This window comes from Corvus hawaiiensis, chromosome 1, assembly GCF_020740725.1.
Source record: "Corvus hawaiiensis isolate bCorHaw1 chromosome 1, bCorHaw1.pri.cur, whole genome shotgun sequence".
Lineage (NCBI taxonomy): Eukaryota > Metazoa > Chordata > Aves > Passeriformes > Corvidae > Corvus > Corvus hawaiiensis.
Genome location: NC_063213.1, coordinates 36,034,175 through 36,055,242, shown reverse-complemented (window position 1 = coordinate 36,055,242; position 21,068 = coordinate 36,034,175). Strand labels below are relative to the sequence as shown.

Here is a 21,068-nt window from a genome sequence, read left to right as displayed (position 1 = left end):
AATGGCACTCTTTAAGACTCATCTCTCTGATCGTAATGCTGTGTCTGACAATTAATGTCAAAGTTAATTAATAGAGCTAATTCATACACATTATGAGATAAATACCCAAATAATATCATCAGAACTGATGTGGCAAAGGTAGAATTTGGAGATTTGTATTGCAAAGCTACAGACTGGTCTTTCCAGAATTTTGGAACAGTCAAACACCTGAACCCACAGGAAACCAATGGGCAGAGATTGTTCAGAAGGTAGGCCCTGTGAAAATGGCTGAGAACCTTTTACAAGCAGGGATGAAAGCAACAAATGGCAGAAATGGTAGGCAAAAAGAGGATGACCAAGTGGATGGAAAACAAAGAGGGTTTTTTTGCCCTGGACTATACTAAAAGAAAGGAGAGCACTCTCTCAAAATTATTTTATTTTTCCTGTAAACAAAAATATCACACTCTGTCAATAAAAATAATCAAAAGAAACCAATATACTAGAACAGAATTCTCCTGCCAGGTTTCCATGTAGTCGGTATTTTTACTCTTTTCTTTTTTTTTTTCCCACAGAAAACAGCCGTATTTTATTTGTTCTGTCAATGCTCCACATTTATTTTAATAATAAACAAAAGGCAGATACCTTGGCCATACCTTCTATTTGGCTGAAATACTTTCATACTTTAATTGGAAGTCATATTTAGACAAGATACCTTCTTTTTCTCAACAAAGTGATAAAAAATACTGTTGTCAGAACATGGAAGCTGTTGTGGAACTCTTCTGGAAAGCTGCTCTGCCTGGGGCATTTCCAGGAGTCACACCATCAGACAAGTAATGCACAACTGAATCAAAATCCAGCAGTATGCTTTGTGGTCGAATGCACTTAAAAATCTCTACAAAATGCTAATGTTTACATGGCTGAATTTACAGCCCCTGAAAAAGACTTACAAAATTGTTTTGTTAACGCAGCTGTTCAAATACTTTCATCCAGCTATCAAGAAGAGATCCAGCAGGCTCTAAATGGTTACATTTTCATAAAACCCAGAAATAACAGTGCCATGATGGCAGAGGGATAGTTTTCTAATTGGATCACGGACAGTGGAAACAATTTTAATCAGACATCTGTTTCTGAAGTCTCACTTCCTAGACTTGTAAGTTATGTGACAATTAATTTTCAGTACAAAGTGTCGCAATATTTGAGGTTGGAAACATGAATTTTCTATTCCTTATCTATTCCTTCTCTCCCTGAAATGCACAGAAGAATGTCAGAAGAAGACAAATAGCACATCTTATTTTAGTCTTCTTAATTTGGAGAACTATAATAATTAATTAATCCAACACCTTGCTAATTGGAACATGATTGTAGTTTTAGAGATTTTTGCATTTAGGAATAAGAACTGCACTATCTTTTCAGGGGAACTTTTAGTTTAATATAACCCTTTGCAACTTATTTAAAGTCTTCGCTGTATATATAATTGTGGCTTCTGCAAAGTTATTTTACAAATAAATGCATCTAATAAAAAACTGCTGGAGATACTATAAATCTGGACAGAACAACTCCAAAGGAAAAGAGATGCAATTTAGGAAGAAAAAGCAAGGAAAATTTTACTTTACCTGTAAATGAAATGACACGTGACAGATGGTGAGCACAATCTTGGGTAATCTGTTAGTCCTTGTGAGTGAAATCAATTAAGTTTAGAAAATCTATTTATTGCCAGGGAGATTAAAAACTAATTAGCAATTATAAAGAAATCTGAAAAGATCCTAATTATAATGAAGCAATGAATTTAGTTTCTGCACAGGAGGGAGGTTCTAAATACATGGGAATTTTGTATATTATCTTTTGTTTATTAAGAAAATAGCAAGCCCTATCTTTTTGGTATTTTGGTGATGATGTCTGGAAAGGCCACCTGGATATTTTTATCACAATGCTGACACAATAGCAACATCCCAAATACCAGTTTATTAAAACCCGACTGCAGGATTAAGTACTTAGCTAAGAGCATTTTGCAACAGATAAGAAAATAATCTTGTATTTTTTAAAAATTTTCATATTCTTTCATCTTTTCCTGCAGTTGCATTTAGTTTTAATTAGCCTTTTACTTGCAACATTAAAATAATATTTTTTTCTTTTTCTAAGAGTTGGGCATAAGGAGAATAATTTAATTTCCACAATAAGTTTCCATGAGATGTACATCACCTGGGCTCTTTGACTGCTGGAAAGCACGTGTTAAACCCCAGCCGAAAGTTGGTGGTGGAACATTTCTGTCAACCATACAGACATAAACTAGAGAAACACCTGAAATGAAGGAAAAGTCAACAACAACAAATCCCTGGAGTTTATGGGACACGTGAAGATATGTGGCTTGTTGAAGAGCCTTAGGTATGTTGTGGAGGGAGGTCTTATCGTCACTTGCTGTCCAGATTGCCTGAGTTTCTTCCCTGCTGTGCCACTGTTGTTATTCCTGACTCTGATAGACACATGGTAAAATGGAACTTAAGCCTCCACTGTTTTGGTGTGATGTGACGACCTTTCAGGAACACAGCTCCCACCAGCAGTGATTGCTCGAGCAGTACTAGGAATTCTTTATGGATAAGGGCTACTTTAAGCTAGTTTTCCTTGTTAACATGTTTTTAAAATTGCTTTTCTCTGTGTAAATTACTCTCTTTGTGCTGAACCAAAAAACCAAATAACCCTAAGTTTACTTTCAGCTACCAGTGATCTTCCTCATAAATGTGTTTCATTAAGATATGAGTGAGGTATACACACATCCTCAACACGTCTGGTTTTGAACAATCTCTTCAGCACATTTATAAGAGAAGCATCCACATTTCAAAACCTGATATGTAATATTTAGATACAGAACTAAAATAATCGTGGCAAGCATTGAAAATGTTATACTTTAGTTTACTCTTTTCAGCGGTATACTCCATGCTCTTCTGCAGAACCCCTAAACAGCTACAGGCTCATCCAATCAAAAGTACTCTCAAAGTTTTTTGAATTCTCCTGTAAAACCTAAGGTTTTTCCTTCCCTCTATGAGAACTTTCAAAGCATTAGTAATTTTTTTTTGTTTTGTTGAAGGTTTTGTATTTTTAATATATTGCTTCTTTTCCAATCTCTAAGATATTATTTGCTTAATTAACTGCTTGGAGACTTCTGTTATGTTCATGCAACCAGCACAAGAACAACTTTCCCCTATTAATAGCTGCCTTTTTGAGAGCCCATCTTAATCAATATGCATCAAAACAAAATCTGTGATAACTTTCCTCAAACCATTTAATATATAAGCATGTCTTATGTGTAAATGCCTTTGGCATTCATAGCTGATCATCTTTTCCTTCTTCAGTCCTTCCCTTTCTCTTTACAAATTCTGGGGAGCTATGAGATGCTTCTGAGAGACAAAAGAGGATAAAAACCCCCAGACACTAAATTTAAGGTTTTTGAAGTCTGTAGGCTTAACGTTGGATTTCCAGGACCATGTATAAACATTTAATTAAAAAGTGCTCAGTCCTAGAGCTGCTAGGTATTTATAGCTTCTACAGGCAGGTAACCATTTAAAATGCCTGAAAATCAAACTATTTAATTAAATATTTTAACCATGTATTCAGGGACCCAATGTTAAGCATAAGCATAAATACAAAATTACAGCAGTAATAGAACACTCCACCACCTGCTGTTATCTGACTTCACAATCAAAATTAATCCACTGGATGCAAAATTAGAAACATTATTTTTTAAACTTTCTAAAATACCTCAAGCCAATGCTGTGGTCCTGAATGAATGAAACTCCAGTATTTTCCTTATTCTTCACTACTTTTGTTGAATCTTTGTGAGGTCCTTCCTTCTTTCATTCTAACTTATCCTTCTTAGCACATACATAATTTCATGACTTTGTAAAGACCTAGAGATGAATTAAATTTGAGATGAAAGGAAAAGAGATTAATAGTGAAAAGGAAAAAGCTTTCTACTTTAAAAACGTGGCTCAAATACTACAGATTCATGGCCAGTGCTTTTCTGAGAAGTATTTATGATCACAGATGTTTATAAGCGAAGACATTTTTGTAAAAACCCTTCATGTTTCAGAGACAGTTTTATGCATCTAAGGAACATATTCTTAACTCATCTCCAGGTTTTATTTTTAGAGCAGTGCCACAATATTTTAGTATAATTTATTAAAAATTTAATATGCTGGTAGCTCTCAAGTTGTAAATGAAGCATGTAGGAGGAGAGGGATTACTACTGTATAGCTTCTGCAACAGGGAATAATTATAGTCCTTCTAGAAAAAGAAGGGGGTGGGAAAATACTGTGTAATAAGTTGTGTATAGTTTTTCCTTTCAGTGACAGACTGATTCAGTTTTAAAAACTGCAAACCTCCAAGCTCCTGCTGGGTGTTGGTTACCCACCATGCGACTGGCCTACAGAGAGAAGGAATGGATACAGTCAGAGGACTCATCTGTGATTCCTCGTGGCTGTAGCTCTGAGAGTCGACAACTCAGTGTTGCTTGTGCACCTCATCCTGCTCCTTTGAGGCTGATGGGGATCTATCAGGCTTCAGTTCTCTTGAGTGCTAAGGAGTCCTTCAAGGACAAAGAATTCTTGTATATACCCTTGTTCATCCCATTTTACAACTTCCTTTCATTTTGCAAAGATAAATTTTACTTTATGTCTAAATCAGTTCAATTTGGATTTTCTATGCACTAAAAATTTACATTTATTTTGGTTTGACACACCTTTTTTTTTTTTCCATTAGGTAGAAGATGAATAATGTCATGTGTTTTTACAAGCCCTATGAGGATTCTGAAAATTTCTTATAACTATAGTTATAACATCAAAAAGAATTTTTTTTCAGTGAGAAAGAAATTCCAATCTTTTCCATTTGTCCTTTATAATTACTTATGAATTACCTCAAAGGAGCCAAGCTTGCTAGCTTTTTTGACCAGAGACAACATAACCTCTCTTCAAAGCGTGAGTCTCTGAAGTGGCTGAACTTTAGTCTTCTTCAGAAAACATCTTTTAACCTGTAAATGTCTATTGCTGGCTAGTTAAATAAACTGCCTTAAAATGGTCAACCTCAGTATGTGAAACATAGGCAGACGAGTGATCTCTCTGAAACATGGTTTCCATATGTGGTTTGTGTGAACCCTGGGATAATGTTTTCTTAGCAGCTGAAATTTCCTCCTGAACTGTACTAAGCAACTATAGAAGAAAAAAAGCTTTCACAGAACAAAATTATTTTAGCATTAGTTTAGCAGAGTTGATGGACATTCTGCCAAACAAATCCCCTCTGTGAGGAGCAAAGGGGTCTATTTAACTTCAGGCTGTTAGTTTATTCCATATAGGGCAGCAGGTAGATTAGGCAGACTGATGCTCCTTCTCTGTTTCACTATTAACCAGAGAATCCACAGACTGGCAGACATAATTGAGGCTGCCAGCCTGGGAAACTCTCCTCATATCTATTTGCTCATCATATAGGAAGGTGAAAATCTTACACTTCCTAGTCAGTAATAGGTTACTCTTACTACAGCTTCATTAACACATTTAGCCTAATAATTTAATAGTTGTACTGTGATTGAAAACATAGCTAACTGCAGATGTTGTTGGTTGTTGGTGTATGATATAGATTCAGCCATTCATGCAGTGACTTGAAGGAAATTTGGGGCAAAAGAAGAAATGAGAAGGGAAAGCCTGAAAAACACAGCAGTGGTTGGTTTTTTTACTACTGACAAAGTAAAATCTCACTGAATAATCCATAGTTTCAATGTTGGTAATATTTTACCAGCAGCAACTCTTTCTTTAATTGGAAGGAAGACTACAAAGATCGTAAAGCCTCTTGAATGAAGTGCTGAGCAACCAGGCAGATGGGGAGACCTTGTTTGGCCTTTCAATGTCTAAAAGGGGGCTTATAAGAAAGATAAGAACAAAGTTTTCAGTTGGGGCAGTTGTGATAGGGTAAGGGGTAGTGGTTTTAATCTAATAGAGTGTAGGTTCAGAGGGTGGTAAAACACTGGGTTCCCCAGAGAGGTGCTGGATGCCCCATTCCCGGTAAGATTCAAGGTCGGGTTGGACAGAGCTTGGAACAACCTGATCTATTTGAAGTTGTCCTTGCTCATTGCAGGGGTGTTGGACTAAATGACCTTTAAAGGTCCTTTCCAACCCAAACCATTCTGTGATTGTTCTACACATCAGAATCTCTGTGTACCATTTTGCACTCTTAAGTCCTAAATTCCTGACACACTCAACATTTCCACTGAAGTAATAAGAAGTAAAAAGTAAGACAGCCTACACTGCCAGAAGACAGATGTAGCAGGTTTGTATTGGCTGAAAATAATTATACAGCAATAGCAAACCTAAGGCAAAAAGAGGTAACCAAAAAAAGGTAGGATTTTTCCCTCTATTGGTTAATATAAAAAAAATGCCAACCAGTAATGATTGTGGCTAACGAGGGGAGAGGAAGGAAAATGTTCGTGAAGCAGTAGTGCTTTGGGTAAGGCATTGAACAGGAAGGGACCTGGGTTGAGAGCTACCACCGTTTCTAGATCTGCACTTCCGAGGCTCGGTTTCTCTTGTACCAGCCACACCAAGGTCCCTGCAAGCGTTCCCTTGCCTACGGGATAAATCCTAACTCAGCAGTAGTAAATGTCCTTTGGAGGTCTCTTCCAGCCAGGCTCAAACCTGTAAGAGTTGTCCTGATAGCATACGAGCCCTGGTGTAAACGAGTGGTAAAATACTGCCAGGATGTCAAACAACCCACTGCTCGCAGCGGAAGGGGCTGTGTGGAGGGAACCGCTGTGGCAGCCACCTGTAATTTCACTGGAACGCCGTATTCCTGCCAACACCTTCTGTCGTGCAGTTAACCTTTCCAGCCCGGCCACCCTAAGCCCCGGGCTTCCCCTCTCGGCGCACTTACGGCTAATCCCCCCTCCCAGCCCCGTTAAAACCCTGCCCCTGACAGCCCCTGCCGCAGCCGCGGCTTCTCATTTACATTCGCTGCCCGCGCCTCGCCCCCCGCCGCCGCTCCGCGCCCCCGCGGCGGGGCCGCCGCCTCCCCCGCCCTGCCGCAGCCAGGGACCCTTCCCGGGGAGGCCGGGCCGGCGGAGCCCCGCCCGCCGCCGGGGCAGCAGCAGAAGCAGCAGCAGCAGGAGCAGCAAGAGCAGCAGCGCCGCTCGCTCCGCAGCGCAGCGGAGGTGAGCGGCGGCGGTAAGCGGCGGCCGGCTCTTTCTTGCCGGGGCTCCGCCGCCGGGGCGGGGGCTGCGCGCTTCGGTTCGGCGGCACAAGCTCCGGAGTCAGGGGTGCGAGAGGGATCGGGCTCCGCTTGTGAGACGCGTTCGCTTATCGGTTTGTCTTCTTATTCTTGTTTCACGAGAGATCATCTGAAGTGGCAGCAGCCTGGTGGCTTGCACCGATAGTTTAAGGAGCATTGCGTTGTAACTGTCCTTCTGCAGCGTAGTGGGCTCGGTTATATGTGAATAAGCAGTTTCAGGGGTAGGCATGTAGTGAAAATAGCGTGTGGATTTTTCCCACTTTTTCCGAATGGGTGGGAGCTGCGAGGGAAGGTGATATTAGTATCTATCATTGCATGAAAAGCATCGTATCTCGGGTAGAAGGCAGGATGTTTTTATTTTTTTTGTTTTTCAGGCAGGAACTACCAGGTGCTTGTCATGACCAGTTTGCAGAGATGTGTGTTAGTAATACACAGCCAAAGGCACGAGACTGCTCCATATCGTAATGAACTGAGCCTGTGGCTTGCATGTTGTATTTAAAGTAGAACACTGCATGTAAGACGGCATTCTTTTTAAAAGATGTCTTGAAGTGTAACCACAGAAAAAGCCTGTTGTAGTAGTGATAGGCAGTTTACTAGAGATAGCCTTCATGTATTTCTCTCATATAGTAGGAGGGGCCAGATGACTGTTTCAGGAAAATATTTTAAAATATTTTAAAGCATAGATGGTTGTAACAGAGATAAAACAACTATGGATAAGTAATTAAGGATTGAACAGACTTATATGGGAAAAATTGGGGAGGAAATTGAACTACGCTATGAATAAATGGCCATGCTTGTGCAGCAGAATTACAGAATACATACTGTATGAGAGAAAATTCACCTCTCTCAACTGCAGAAAGCAGTCAGGCATTCAAGGTCTGTGGAGGGAGTCCTTTATATCGAGAGGCTGCTGTGGAAAAAGCTGCTAATTAAAGCAAGCAGGATCAGTTCCTCTTTATCGACAATTTAATGTTTAAAAATGACCCTTTGACTGCCTGAGAAGGTAAATCAGCAATGAGAATGTGCTTTTGATGAATGAAGGTGTCATTTTACACCTGGCCTTTATTTTTTGGGGGGCATGGGGGAGGAGGGGAAAGTGTGCAAATTAGTAGATTGGGGAATGCAATCAAAAGAAAAAAAAAATGAAGCAATCATTTTCTGATAATGCTTTGCAGCACTACTTGTGGAAAGCAGATGCAACGGTTCAAATCTATGTTAAGTTCTGAGTCTGATGTTTGCAGAGTGATTTTAACCAGATAATTTGTAGGAATAGATAACAGTATAGTAACAGTGACACTACCTGTATCTGAAGATATTCTAGTGACTTAAAAACTTAATTAGATCTAAAACTACACATGCAAGCAACTGGCTGTTGCCTACTACGCTGTTGTCCCAGAGTGACCTATTCCCCTCTAGTTTATGTCAGACTTACTGTAAGTCATAATCATAAAGTAGTATTTTATGCAGTGAAATGATTATGCTAAATTTCTTACGAGCTATTCTGATTGTGGTGGACCCTGCTAATCAGTTGTGTGAACACCAGTTATTCCTTTAAAAAAAAAGTGTTACTTCTGAGGATTCGAAAACTGCAGAAACATCTTTAATCCTATTAGAACTGATGGAGTTTGCTCTGCCCTTGTAAACTGATGTTCTCTAGACTAATGCCAGATATGGAACAGTTTGAACTTTTGTCTTTCCACTGGAGAGATTAAAGAAAGAGGGAAGCCAGTTACAAGTGTTACAATGGCAGAGATGTAATTATGTGATTGCACCCAGGATCTGCAGTTACAACAGCCTAATGCAGAATAAAATAAAACAAAACTCAAGTTTATTATTGACAAAATCTTTTATTTCTGCTAATAAAATGGATGTGTCAATATAATGCTGACATATCTGCAATACTGTGCATACATTAAAGAGATTTTATGTGTTGTCACTGCCTTTAAAAGTTTGACAACACTGGGCAATCTTTCCTCTCCTGGCAACAGGAGGCAATATTCCTAAGTGCTTGTGCTGTAGCATCTGCTCTGGTGCTGCCTTCGATTGGAGGTCTTGCCAGGGCTGAGTTTTGCCTTAGCAGATAAGCTGAATCAGCACAGATTACATTTCTTCACAGCCTGTAGCTCCCTGAAACAAGAGTTCAGCTAAGCCAAATCCCTTGGTGGCCATGCAACAGACCTCAGTTGCATCAAGAAAACCAACCAACTCACGCTCCAGTCTAGTCACTGGATTGTAGGTAGACCAGAAGTTTTGGCCATGCTATAAATTAGATTGATCAATTGCCAGGTAAATTGAGGCAATTAATGTAATTAATTCTAGTGTATGTGTTTGCAAATGATTTATTCTTGTCAGAGTTTGTAGATCTGTGTAGAAAACCTTCCCTGACTTGTTCCATGACATCCTTGCTTGTGCAAAATATGAACTGGTATGCCTGGCTGTACTTACTAAATGACTAAATGAATTAATAAGAAACATATGATTTTTTATTAATAGGTACTAAGTTTTTGCATCCAAAGCTCAGCTGTGTTGTGGAGCAGAACTAAAGACAATATGGTGGTTAGAAGAGATCTCCTTTGAGTGATAGGGAGCAATTTCATGACTGTGATACTGAAGATATTTAATCAATAGAACTTAAAATCAATAGAAATTTAAGTGAACCAAAAATCCTGTTATTCCCTGAATTATTTCAAGGAAACCACTAGACACAGTTACTGTGGGGTAACTATGAATGACTCATCTGGAGACATGTGCTGGCCACAGTAAATATACAAAATAGAAAGAATGAAAATTTCTGTTAAGTTTTTCACTTAGCAGCCAAAAAGAGAAAGCTTCATAGTTAACTCTCTTGTCTGACTGAAGACTGAGTTATTCTTCAAAATAAACAGCAGCGAGTCCAGGTTACAACTTTGGATCTGCTCTGTAGTCTGTTATAAATAAAGCTTTTCAGACTTCGAATTTGAGATACTAGGACTCAGAATGGTGAGGTTAGAGGTGTTACCAGTAGATCATTAATAACAGGAGTGTGGTAAGTGTTGAAATAAGGAGTGATGTGTGTAGGAAAGGATGACCTATCTCTTGCTCCTGGCTGATGGAGGAAATGAATTATGCAGAACACTTAGCCCCCTCTTTGGGCAAGAACATGACACATCTCTGCTTGGTACTGAGTAATCCTTGCCACTGACGATGATATATGTAATCCACAGGTAAAACACTCATTGTGACCTTTGGTTTACTGATAGCATTCCCTGAAAGAACTGTATGAGCTGGCATGCTTGCCAGTTTTCCTTTGAAAAGCTCTCTGGAGCTGGGTAAGGGTCCAACTTGTTCTTTATTATGGCAATGAATTCTCTGTGCTTTCTCTTCATTCTTTCTGCATCAGAAAAGCAGGTTTTATCCAGTGTGCTGGGAGGCTGAGGGAAAGATTTGCTAAAAATTGCCTTGGCAGTCACCATTTGGGAGCATGATATAAAGGGCAAGACATAAATGTAATTCTACAAGTGGGTAATGCATTAAATGCTGAAAGTAGAAGTACTGATCTTGCTGCAGGCAGCAGTGACCACTGGAGCTTTTCTCCTAAGAAAAGCATAAAAGGAGCCGCATGATTCTTAGAGGAAGAAGCATCTCTAACATCTAGGTACATTTTCAAAGTCATTTTTTCATCAGTCCATTCCATCCCTGAAGTGTGGAGACCTCAGCTGAAATTCTCACATACTGTTCAGGACCAAGTTTTTAATTTAGCCAGGTCAGTAACATACTATGGTGAACCTGTTTCAAAAAAAGAGTTAAGTAAATTTGGGAACAGGGTTCTGTTTACAGGGTTGTAGAATTGCTGATGTTGCAGGGGCCTCTGGATGTTGTGTGGTCCCATTCCCTGCTCAAAACATGTAGAGCAGGTTGTGCAGGACTGTGTGCAGCTGAATTTTGAATGTCTCCAGTCTCTGGGGTTGGCGACTCCACTGCCTCTCTGGGTCACGTGTATCTGTATTGGACCAATCTCACAGTGAGAGTTTTCTTCTGTTTAAATGCAGTTGCTTGTGTTTTCAGTTGTGCCTGTTTCATCTTGTTCATTCAGTGAGGCCCTGAGAAGAGCCTGGTTTCATCTTCTTTGCTGTCCCTTCTTTGTCATGTGGGCATGCTCCTTGTCTGTGGTCAGCTTGTCCACTAAGGGTCCCAGATCTTGCTCTGCAAATCCATTTTGCCAGCCAGTTGCCCTCCAACCTCTGCTAGTACAGAAGGAAAGAGAGGTCTAAACAGAAAGGCTGGAAGAAGAGAAAACGACAAAGGGAAAAGAGTAGGAGATGTGGTGGGAGGTGGGTGGGAGTGTGCAGAGGAATGCAGGCATCTGGAGACATTATGCTGGTTGCAGCAGGCTGGTTTACCTCAGCCCCATTATAGTGCTATTGAGGGAAGACCACATGTCAATCCACAAGTGCTTTTATGCCTGGTAATTTAAGCAGGATTTAATGCATCCTGTCATTATAAACAATGACATTAGTATGAATCAACAAGGATGTGTGAGTTTTTTCTCTGAGGTTGGTATATACGCTTCCAGGGCAGCCAAGAATTTTCAACAGTCTTTGCAATGGCATAAATTCAGGCAGTTTTAGTGTAATTTAATAAAAGGTTTGGCTGGGCAGCTCACTTTGCCTTATTAAGCTGTCTATTAAGGCAGACTTTTCCAGGAAGGGCCCTTCAGTAAAGCATCATGATGCCTAAAGGAACAGCAGTAGTTCTATGACAAGCCACTAGTAGAATATGTTAGTTATGGAAGAGATGGGTGAGAGAAGCCTTCTGTGGTCACTGGCATTCATATTTTAGTCCAGGGGTAGTAGTCCTCTAGAATAGATGGTGCAGGACTACATTTAGGAGTCCTTTATGGTGGTCGTAAGATGGAGGTTGTGCAGTAAGGTTGGGTCTGATGTTTTGTAACACATGTATGCGTGTGCATTAGAGCACAGAACTCCTTGGTGTTTGGAAATCACACAGGCATACTGAGAGTCTTTCATAGCTTAGAAATAGTTGCAACTTGTCCTTATCGGTAGTCTATATCCACATCCACTGTAAATAGGTCACTCAAAGTCATTGGAGCCATACCTGTCTGCCCATTGTACTTTTGTTTTTTCTTCCAGAAGATTGATAATCACCCAAGAAACATAAAACAGTTTTCCTTTTCAAAGTCACCAGAGGTATGATCCATGTGATCCATGCTAAGGTGTTAGAACAATGACATCAAAGTTCTCTTTACCTGCATCCAGGCACATGCCAAGGCCTATGTCCCAGATGTCCCTTTTCTTAACCTGCTGCCTCTTTCTGCCAGGTTGAGTGATCCTAGTCCATGTTTCGGTGAAGCTCCTCTTAGTCCCACTATTCAAAGGACAGCAGCCACTCACCTCTGTCTGAACCCTGCTTGCTTTAGGATTCCTTGGTGCTACAGGGAAATGGAGATTGATCACCTCACTGAGATGGTTGGCTGTGTAGAGACAAAAAGACTTGCTGGCTGCCTCTCCTGACCTACAGGCCCTGGTCCATCCAAAATAAGGGTTTAATGTGTTAAGACTGTTGGATTTGTATTCTGCAAGAGTGATACAGTATTATGCCAAAATCCCAGCACAAGCATGGTGTAGCAATTGTAATACATAGTGGAATTGCAGTGCAAGCCACTTCCCCATGCCAGTCTCTGCATGCTCCACTGTCATGAAGAAGGAGGATTTGTCCTAATTAGAGAGATCCCAAACTGTGTGTTGAATACAAATATAGCCTGGAAATTTTCAAATAACCTGCATAGTGTGGCACTTTCAGTGTTTTTTTCCTAGCAGTTTGCATTGTGGTGCTTAATTTGCAAGAGTGTGTTGTATTTTTTCCCAGTGTTAGGTCATAACTGTCATTTTACCCAGTACTTCTGGAGGACAGATCTTTTACTTCACAGAAACCAAGTCCTGAAACATTTTGGGAGTAAAAAGAGAGCCTGGGTAATGTTGGTGATTATTTGGAGATTCAAAGTCAAGGATTCTAGGGTAATTGTGCGTGACCTTTCAGATCTGAGATCTGTCTCCATCAAGGAGGAGGCACAGATCTGTTAAAACATCTCTGAGGATCAAGGCTTTTTCTGGCTCCATCAGGAATTTCAGGTCTGAATAGCAATCAAACCAGATGTAATGTGTGCCATCAGTGTGTGACATGTCACCTCTGCCGTGCAGGGATGGGATGGCTTTGTGTGCCACCCTTCATGGTGAGAATTTACATCAGGATGTAAGGCTACAAGTGGTTCATACAGCATAAAGTGTCACCACTGATGATTTTTAGGCATTCTGACTGAAGTGAGTTAATTTTCAATTTTCCATAATAAAAAGGGAGGGAGAGAGCAGCCTATGGAAGATGTGTATACTACAAACCACATACACACAAAGCCATACTAACCTTTGAAATACTCACGAACAATTTCTGTGGAGAGCAGGGACAGCTTTTAAGCAGCAGGAGCCAAAATGTGGAAAGCAGCAAATATGCATCCCATTTGCTGTGCCATGGTGCTGGAGCCAGGGGTGTCTGGTGAAATCTCATAATGAAACAGTTGTTAGAGCAGTTGAATACAGCTCAGCAAAGCAGCTCTTGAGCTAACACGGGCTGCCTGTCTGCCAGTAAACAGATAATTACACTCCGTTGTTTCATTGAACTTTTGTGAAAACAGAAATATGTTTATGTAAAATCCACCATGAAAATGTGTTCTGCTTGTGGATCCTGCATAGAGGGATCAGGATATTGGAGAGGGGTGTCAGGTACAGAAGTAATGCTCTATATGCTGAACAATCTGCAGTGGAGAGTCAAGCATATGTAAGTGGCTCCCTCATAGCTTTCGCAGAGGAAAACTGTATTGTATAAGCAGAGAACCTGTTGCTTGGTTTTCAGAGGTCCTTTTGATTCAGATGACCAAATTTAGATGCCTGGAAGGCACTGCATTCCTGGATACATTTGAGGAATCTCACTGTGATTCCCTGAGTACTTGAAGAAAAAAAAAAAAAAAAAAAATCTCTGACTGAATTTTCCTGCTGTCCCACTAATTCATTTTGTTCCTGAAAACCATTGAACAGTGGCCAAAGTCACTTTTTGGGAAGGTTTTTTCTTTTTTATTACCTTGATTGCTGAATATAAATCTTGGCCACTCTGTCAACCTCCAGTTTCTCAGATTAGTAGCTTTCTTATTCTGAAACTAGTATTTAAATTGAATTTAGTCTCTTTCCACAAGAATCAACCTTTAACAGATAAATTAACAAAGAAATTGACAATTCAGAGATGCAATTTTTGCCATGTTTTTTGTTAAGTGTTTGAATTTCATAAAATTAGGAGCATGTTGTCAAATATATAGGATATACACATATGGAATGTGACAGTCTGGAAAGTCTGAGTCTGCAAAGAAATCCTAAAGAGTCTTCTACTTATACTCCCCAAAATCAATAACCTACAGAAACAATGTTGTGTGTAATCCATTACAATGAAAGCTCTGGAGAGCAATGGGAGCCACATGGCACAGAGCCGTATGTATTTAAATTGAATGCCTTATAAAATGAGATGAATAAACGTCTTGGAATAACACACCCACTTCTGTAAATTTACAGGTTGCACCAGCTGGAAGATTGAAAATAAAGAAGCAAGAAGCTGGAAGAGTTTTTATCACCAGGAAGATCTGAACCAATGGACTGTATGGATATAGATATGTTTGAAGGCATCTGCTCTTCCCATTACAAGGTAAGGCACAAATGGATTTCTCTGCTGGTTTGTGTCTCTTCAGTGCAGTGCAGCTCCCTTTTGTGGCATTGCCCAAGATGGTAGTAGAGGTGTTTTCCAAAGCTTGTTCAACTTAGTTGCTGACTGCTAGTAACTGTGGCCAGTTATTAATAACAATGTGTAAATGGATGATATGCATACCCAAAAAGCCTCAAGTTTCAAAAGCCAATAAATTCTGATCCTTGGGGCCTGTAAAATTCAAAATTTTATTATATGAAGTATCTGTTCAGATAGCTCTACAGGTTGTCTAATTTTAGCATGTGCTAATAGACCTTCCTACTTACCTAAGGCATATTTTTTATGGGCTTATTAATTGCTGTAGATTGAAGCAGACTTGAAACCTGTACTTAGTGTAGAGGCTAATCAGGAGAAAAAGTCTCTGAACTGGATGCTAGAAAATGTCTCTGTCTGGAGATGCAAGTTATGCCATTTTCTTTGTACAGTTTTTGTGTTCTTTCACTTTCAGGATAATACGGTTTGTTTACAAAATCTCTTTAATTTTCCTTTTTTTTTTTTTTCCCTACCAGTAAAAATAATTACTTACTGGTCTAAGGTGAAGGTGATGGAGAGCTTGATAGATTTTCTGGGCATCTTTTGCCTGATGCCCAGATACACTGTCACTTACTCTGAATGTTTTCTTTAATGAGTTGTTTCCAGGGAAGGTACAAAACACAGATCTTCAAAAAGCTACTTGAAACTGGTGGAAACACTTGAGAAACACATTAACTGAACTTGTTTTAAAGTAAAATTTCTCATTTTCAAGATGATGTAGTTCTGCATGTCTGGAGAGTGCCTATATGGGATGACTTCATATTTTAACAATTCTGATCAACACAAGTTTGCTAGAAGAAAATGCAAAACCATACCAGTTCTGTGTTACTCAGGAGCTCATAACAGGCAGCTGAGCAGTTGGAAAAAGAGGCAGCTGCAACTGGGATTAGCTGGTCTCTGCTTTAACCCAGAGAGGCTGAAGAGAGGACATTCAGCTCAAGTCAGTGTGACACTTCATTTCTCCATTTTCACCAGCCAGTGTTAAATGATAAAGGACCAGTCCTGTGCAGTGCACTGCAATTACTTCTGTTCTGTGTGGGGAGATATGACCACCAGTGTTACAGTCTGCCATTTCCACAAGTGTGAGAGAACCAGTCTCCTTCTTCTGTTGTGGAAGAACTAAACTGAAGAGATCCTTAGGTGGGGAACATAACAGACTGTGGCACCGTATCCTGTAGGTATTGGGGGGGCTCCCTTGCATGCTGAAATAACAGGGATGATATGTATTAAGTATTCAGAAAATGCAAAGATAAGCAATAGCAAACACAAGTTAAAAGGAAAAACACATTCAAACTCTTGAGTACTTGGGGCATTCCAGGAATTTTCTGTAACTGTTGTTAGGAAGGAATGTACATAGATCATAAAAACCTGTAGGATCTGGTCTAGATAGCAGACGCTTCTCTGGAGAGTTTTATTTCCCCTACTAGATGGTTGTGTAACCCCTGGTGTCCACACTCAAGTGCCCCAGTGGAATCTTTATAGCCACCAGTTATTGCCAGCTCCCACAAGTACAAATGCCTGCTGCTGGTCTGTGCTTTCTTGTTTGAATGCACCTTTACATAAGACGTATGCAGTGGAGGTGGGGAATGACAGCTTTGGTTCTGCGTATGTGAAGGGACAATACCATTTCCTGTGCCACCTTGCCTGCTTTAATCATGTCCTTCTCTGGATCAGAGCTTCTGAGTTTGTGCTTCTTGGCACAGCAGGGAGCCCAGCCTTGGACAGGGCCTCTGGCTGTTGCGTGGCAAGTAATCCTTCCAAATAGGATTTGCGTTCTTGCAGCAGCCGTTCTGGGGATAGAGAACGAATACATGGAGGCAAATTGTGCTTACACAGACATAGCTCAAGCCCAGCCATTCAGAACACAAGTTGATGACAGAGTTGCACACAAGTTGAGTATCTGAAAAGAACATGTACTAGTGGCTAAGAAAAATGTACAGGGTCAGAGTAGCTGCAGTATCTTAGTTAACTGGATTTATTGGTGCTGCTTCACAGCACAAATGTTGTTAGAGCCCCAGAGTTGCTTTGTTACTTTTCATCTGCCAGAGTCTGTTGTCCCTCCAGTGTTGCTGTGTGGAAATGTGAGCTTGTTACCAGCTACTACTGTGAACGGTCTTGGTCTTCACTTAAAACTCCATTGCTCTTTTAGTGCTGTGCACTCCCTGCTTTAAAGCACCTGAGATGATCTACTATAGTGACTCTTGTATTGGTATAGGTTATATAGAATAGTTTATATGGTAGATGTTGTATAGTGATTCTTGATGGTAGCCTGCAACTGCAGGATAGAATAAAAAACTGGAGGTAATAGTGACTTAAATCAAAGCCAGAGTTTGAATTCCTGAGCTTTTAAATTGTGGTTTATTTGTGGGCATTATTCTTGATAGCCTTTTGGCTGTGTTTTTCTGGTTTTGGCTGAGAAATGCTTGAAACACCAAACAAAGCTTAGGAACTGGAGGAACAAGCTGCCTTCTGATTTATACCCAACACAGATATTCCGATACTACAAGAAGCTGAGTTTCAGTTAATATTAATTTCATGAAAATGAAAGCCTGAAGAGGAAGCACCTGAAAACCTCTGAAATGTCCTAGATTAGAAAAGTTAAAAACTGAATAAACATATTCTTCAACTCATCCAAATGTTTTGTAGCTCTAGTTTTGTTGTGGGTTTTTTGTTTGTTTGTTTTCTCTGTAGAACATAAGGACATGTTTTTTCTCCGTATTGAAGCACTTGTAATTTTTAATTGAAACATTTATTTTTAAACTTAAGGATAGGTGAATCAAAATGAGTTCACTTTGCTAGGAGTTTGCAGTCCAGTGAAAGATTTCCTTAAATTCAAAAAAAAAAAAAAGGAATTTGCTTATGACTTAGTCCTGTCTTTCTCCTGGTGCACTGAATTTTATGTTCCTATTATTCACTTTTCTAGTAGTGCTAAGGGACCTCAGGCCTTGATGAGGCTTCAGTTGTTCTGCATACCGTGCTGGGTTCCACATAAATTGCAAATGCATCTTTCTGCAAAGACTATATGATCAAAGAGGCAAGAGAGATTAGATGGGTATGACCCAGGAGCATAGGGACAGTGAGACATTTTTCATCAGCATGGTAAGCAGTGCCTTCAGGAACCTGCAGGCAGCCATTTACATATACAGCTCTGTAGCCTTGAGGTGATCATGTTTTAAGGTGGTGGAGAATCAAAGCATTTCATCCACGCAAGTGGGGAAGGATCCGAAGAATTGCCCATCGTGTCACTATAGTACTCCCTCTATGCTGTTCTGATTTGAGTGAGAGCAGTTTGATTTAAATCAGCTTGGAAATGGGAGCAGGTTCTTGGCAGTGGGGGAAGCCTTTTCCTTTTGGAAGGGAACATGACATACAGCTCGCCTGTCCTGCTGGGTAATTTGTCCTGACATTTGCTGGCACAGTAAGTTCTTACTAACTGCAGTGACACTTGCCCCGTGTGACATAATTCGGAACACTTTTTCATAATACCTCCACTTGAACTGAAAGCAGCCAAACTGTCTTTTCTAATTTCAGCCCTCTTGATCCCTTGTCCCCAGTGATAAGTTTGCAGTTTCCCAGTGCTGCCTGAAGTAAAATGATGAGATAGCAGCTAGCAATCCAAGGTTTTTCCCTTGTTGCTACTCAAGAGCATGCTAGAAGTCACTGATCCTTTATGAGCTAAATCCTGAAGGAGTTAGCTTCACAAGTTCGCTCTCCCAAAGCAGACATTAAGATATAGAAGTAACAACAGAGCCACCTAATAATAAAATGTGTTGTTCTTGCCTCTATTACTGATAACATTGGTCATTAGTCACAGAATATTATATTCAAAACCCATCAAAAGGAAAATGGTATGAAGAAAGATCACAGTCTAAACACTCAGAAAGGATTTTTCGGGTTTTGATGTGGGGATTGTTTCAACTTTGTTTTCAATTTGTTTCTAAAAGGAAAGTATTCAGTATTCTTTAGTAAAGAATACCTAAACACTTGTTGCTGCTTATTCATCTATTCCAGCAGCCATGTGAGATGCAGCAGTTATTTCTTGATGACTAGGTGGAAAATAAAGTTGTTTTGATAACATTTTGTTTGTGTTGATGCCACTGAATGTACATAATTCAGTCTACTTGGTGACCTGGCCCTGACAAGTTTGATTACTATTTCTAACAGTAGATGATAGTGTATCTTTTGGGGTGGTAGGAGACAGTGGGGATGAAAAGTCTTTTGGATACAGTTAAATGTTGTTGAATGTGGTGGGGAATCCATCAGCAAGTGGAGAGAGTTTGGGAGTATGATCTCTTGTTCAGTATCTGGTATGAAGGTAAACTGGTATACTGTGTAAATCAGACTTGGAACTCTGATAAAAAGATGAACTTGCTATGAGACTAATCTAAGTGGGTCCATCAGTACTGGCAGAAAGAAAGAAGCAGGAATGTGGCTATGCAGCATGTAATAGTGCTTCCTCTGGCTTCTCACCAAACGTAGAAATGAAAGCTGGGAGACTTTTAGGTATTTAATTATTTAGCCTCAGGTTCCTCACAGCCCATAACAAGCCATAGTTTTGAGGACAACCTCGTATCAGCTGGATGGGGTGGGGAAATGCCCTTAACCCACCCCCATACAGATGGCCACTGAGATTAGCCCAGGATCACGCAAAGCAGAGAACTAAATTCCACTTCTAAAACTAAGCACCAGACCTGGCTATGCTCTTACATCCGTAGGCTGATCTTTCTGCAGAATGAGTGGGGCATACCATTCCTGTCCTCAGTTAGATTAAGGATCAGCTGTACATTTCTAGGTCAGATTTAAAGTGAACAAAAAGGTCACACTTCAACTGTTTGCTCTTCAGGATGAGAACTGAAAATAGTAAATGGAATACAGAGAACTACAGAAATTCAAGAGAGATTCAGTTTTCAAGAAGCAGGCCACACTGAGCTTTTAAACTCTAATCTGTCTGCAAAGGTGAAATTGCAGCTGAGGTAGCATCACTTTATGCTAAAGAGGTTCCTACAAATGAAGATCCTCATACAAGAAATTAAGTCAGGATAGAAAATGTATACTGGGTGACTTGTGTATTAGTTTTTCTATCTGTGCTATTAATTGCATGTTAAATTACTAAAAGTAAATTTTTTAAAGCTCTATTTGTGATTTAACCTTTTCTTTTTTGTTTCTGTTTTCCCCTTGTTTTTTATTCCTCCTTACATGCATGTGGTGATTGCTTAATTTAGTTAGACGTTAAACTGCTTAAAAACAAGCCTTTGCAAAAGCAAATGCAAAGTAACATTCTTTTTAAAAAACCTGTCTTTTGGCATTTAGCATGCCAACAGCAGTGCTGAGAAGTCAAGGGAATGCCTGCAAGTAGAAAGGCAGAAGCACATCAAGTGAAGTTTCACAAGTGAAAGGTAGCATCCTCTTTTGCAACTGGTTGGGGATGTTTACGGCTGTGAAAAGCTTGCTGACTGCCAAGCTGTCGAATCGAAGTGCTTAAAAAGTAGGGAAAGATTTTGACTTCAAAATGTTCTGTAAAAGCCTGTTTTCATGCACTTCAGTGTGGGATTCAGAGTTAAACTGTTGGTTGCTTTGTAAATGTGTACAGGCATGAGAAACTGATATATATGATAGATTATGTCAGAAGAGGGCACAGTGGTGTTTTTTTGCTAGAGAGTGAGACAAAGATGATCTGAGCATGGTCATATGCTCGGGATCTCATTGGGGTTTTTTTGCATGGCTTTAGATAATTTCCTAATTATCCACCTTAAATCTTTCCTTTGGTTGAACGGAGTAATAGCTTGACTTCAGGAATGAAATGAGGGGTGGAAATATATGTGCAGCTGCTGAAGCTCCAGATTGTTAAAAGTGCAGAGTACTGCTGTTATACAACTTTGGTCTAGTTTGAACAACATGATCAGCAGGCAGCATTGTCTAGGCATCGTAGTGAGCTACCAAATAAGTGTTTAATATCCTAAATCCTCTATTGTCGTTGTCTTTTGTATGCATCAGTG

At 39.9% G+C, this 21,068-nt stretch overlaps 1 protein-coding gene across 2 annotated transcripts in view; it reads left to right on the top strand.

The window, feature by feature from the left end:
• Positions 1 to 7,106: 7,106 nt before the first annotated feature.
• TMEM108 (transmembrane protein 108) overlaps positions 7,107 to 21,068 on the top strand; it is a 164,482-nt gene continuing 150,520 nt past the window's right edge. Inside the window, exons 1-2 of one of the 2 annotated variants that reach the window (XM_048300416.1) lie at positions 7,107 to 7,165; positions 14,853 to 14,982. The gene's annotated coding sequence lies outside the window, so the exon portion shown is untranslated. The other variant, XM_048300408.1, reaches the window with a different exon arrangement.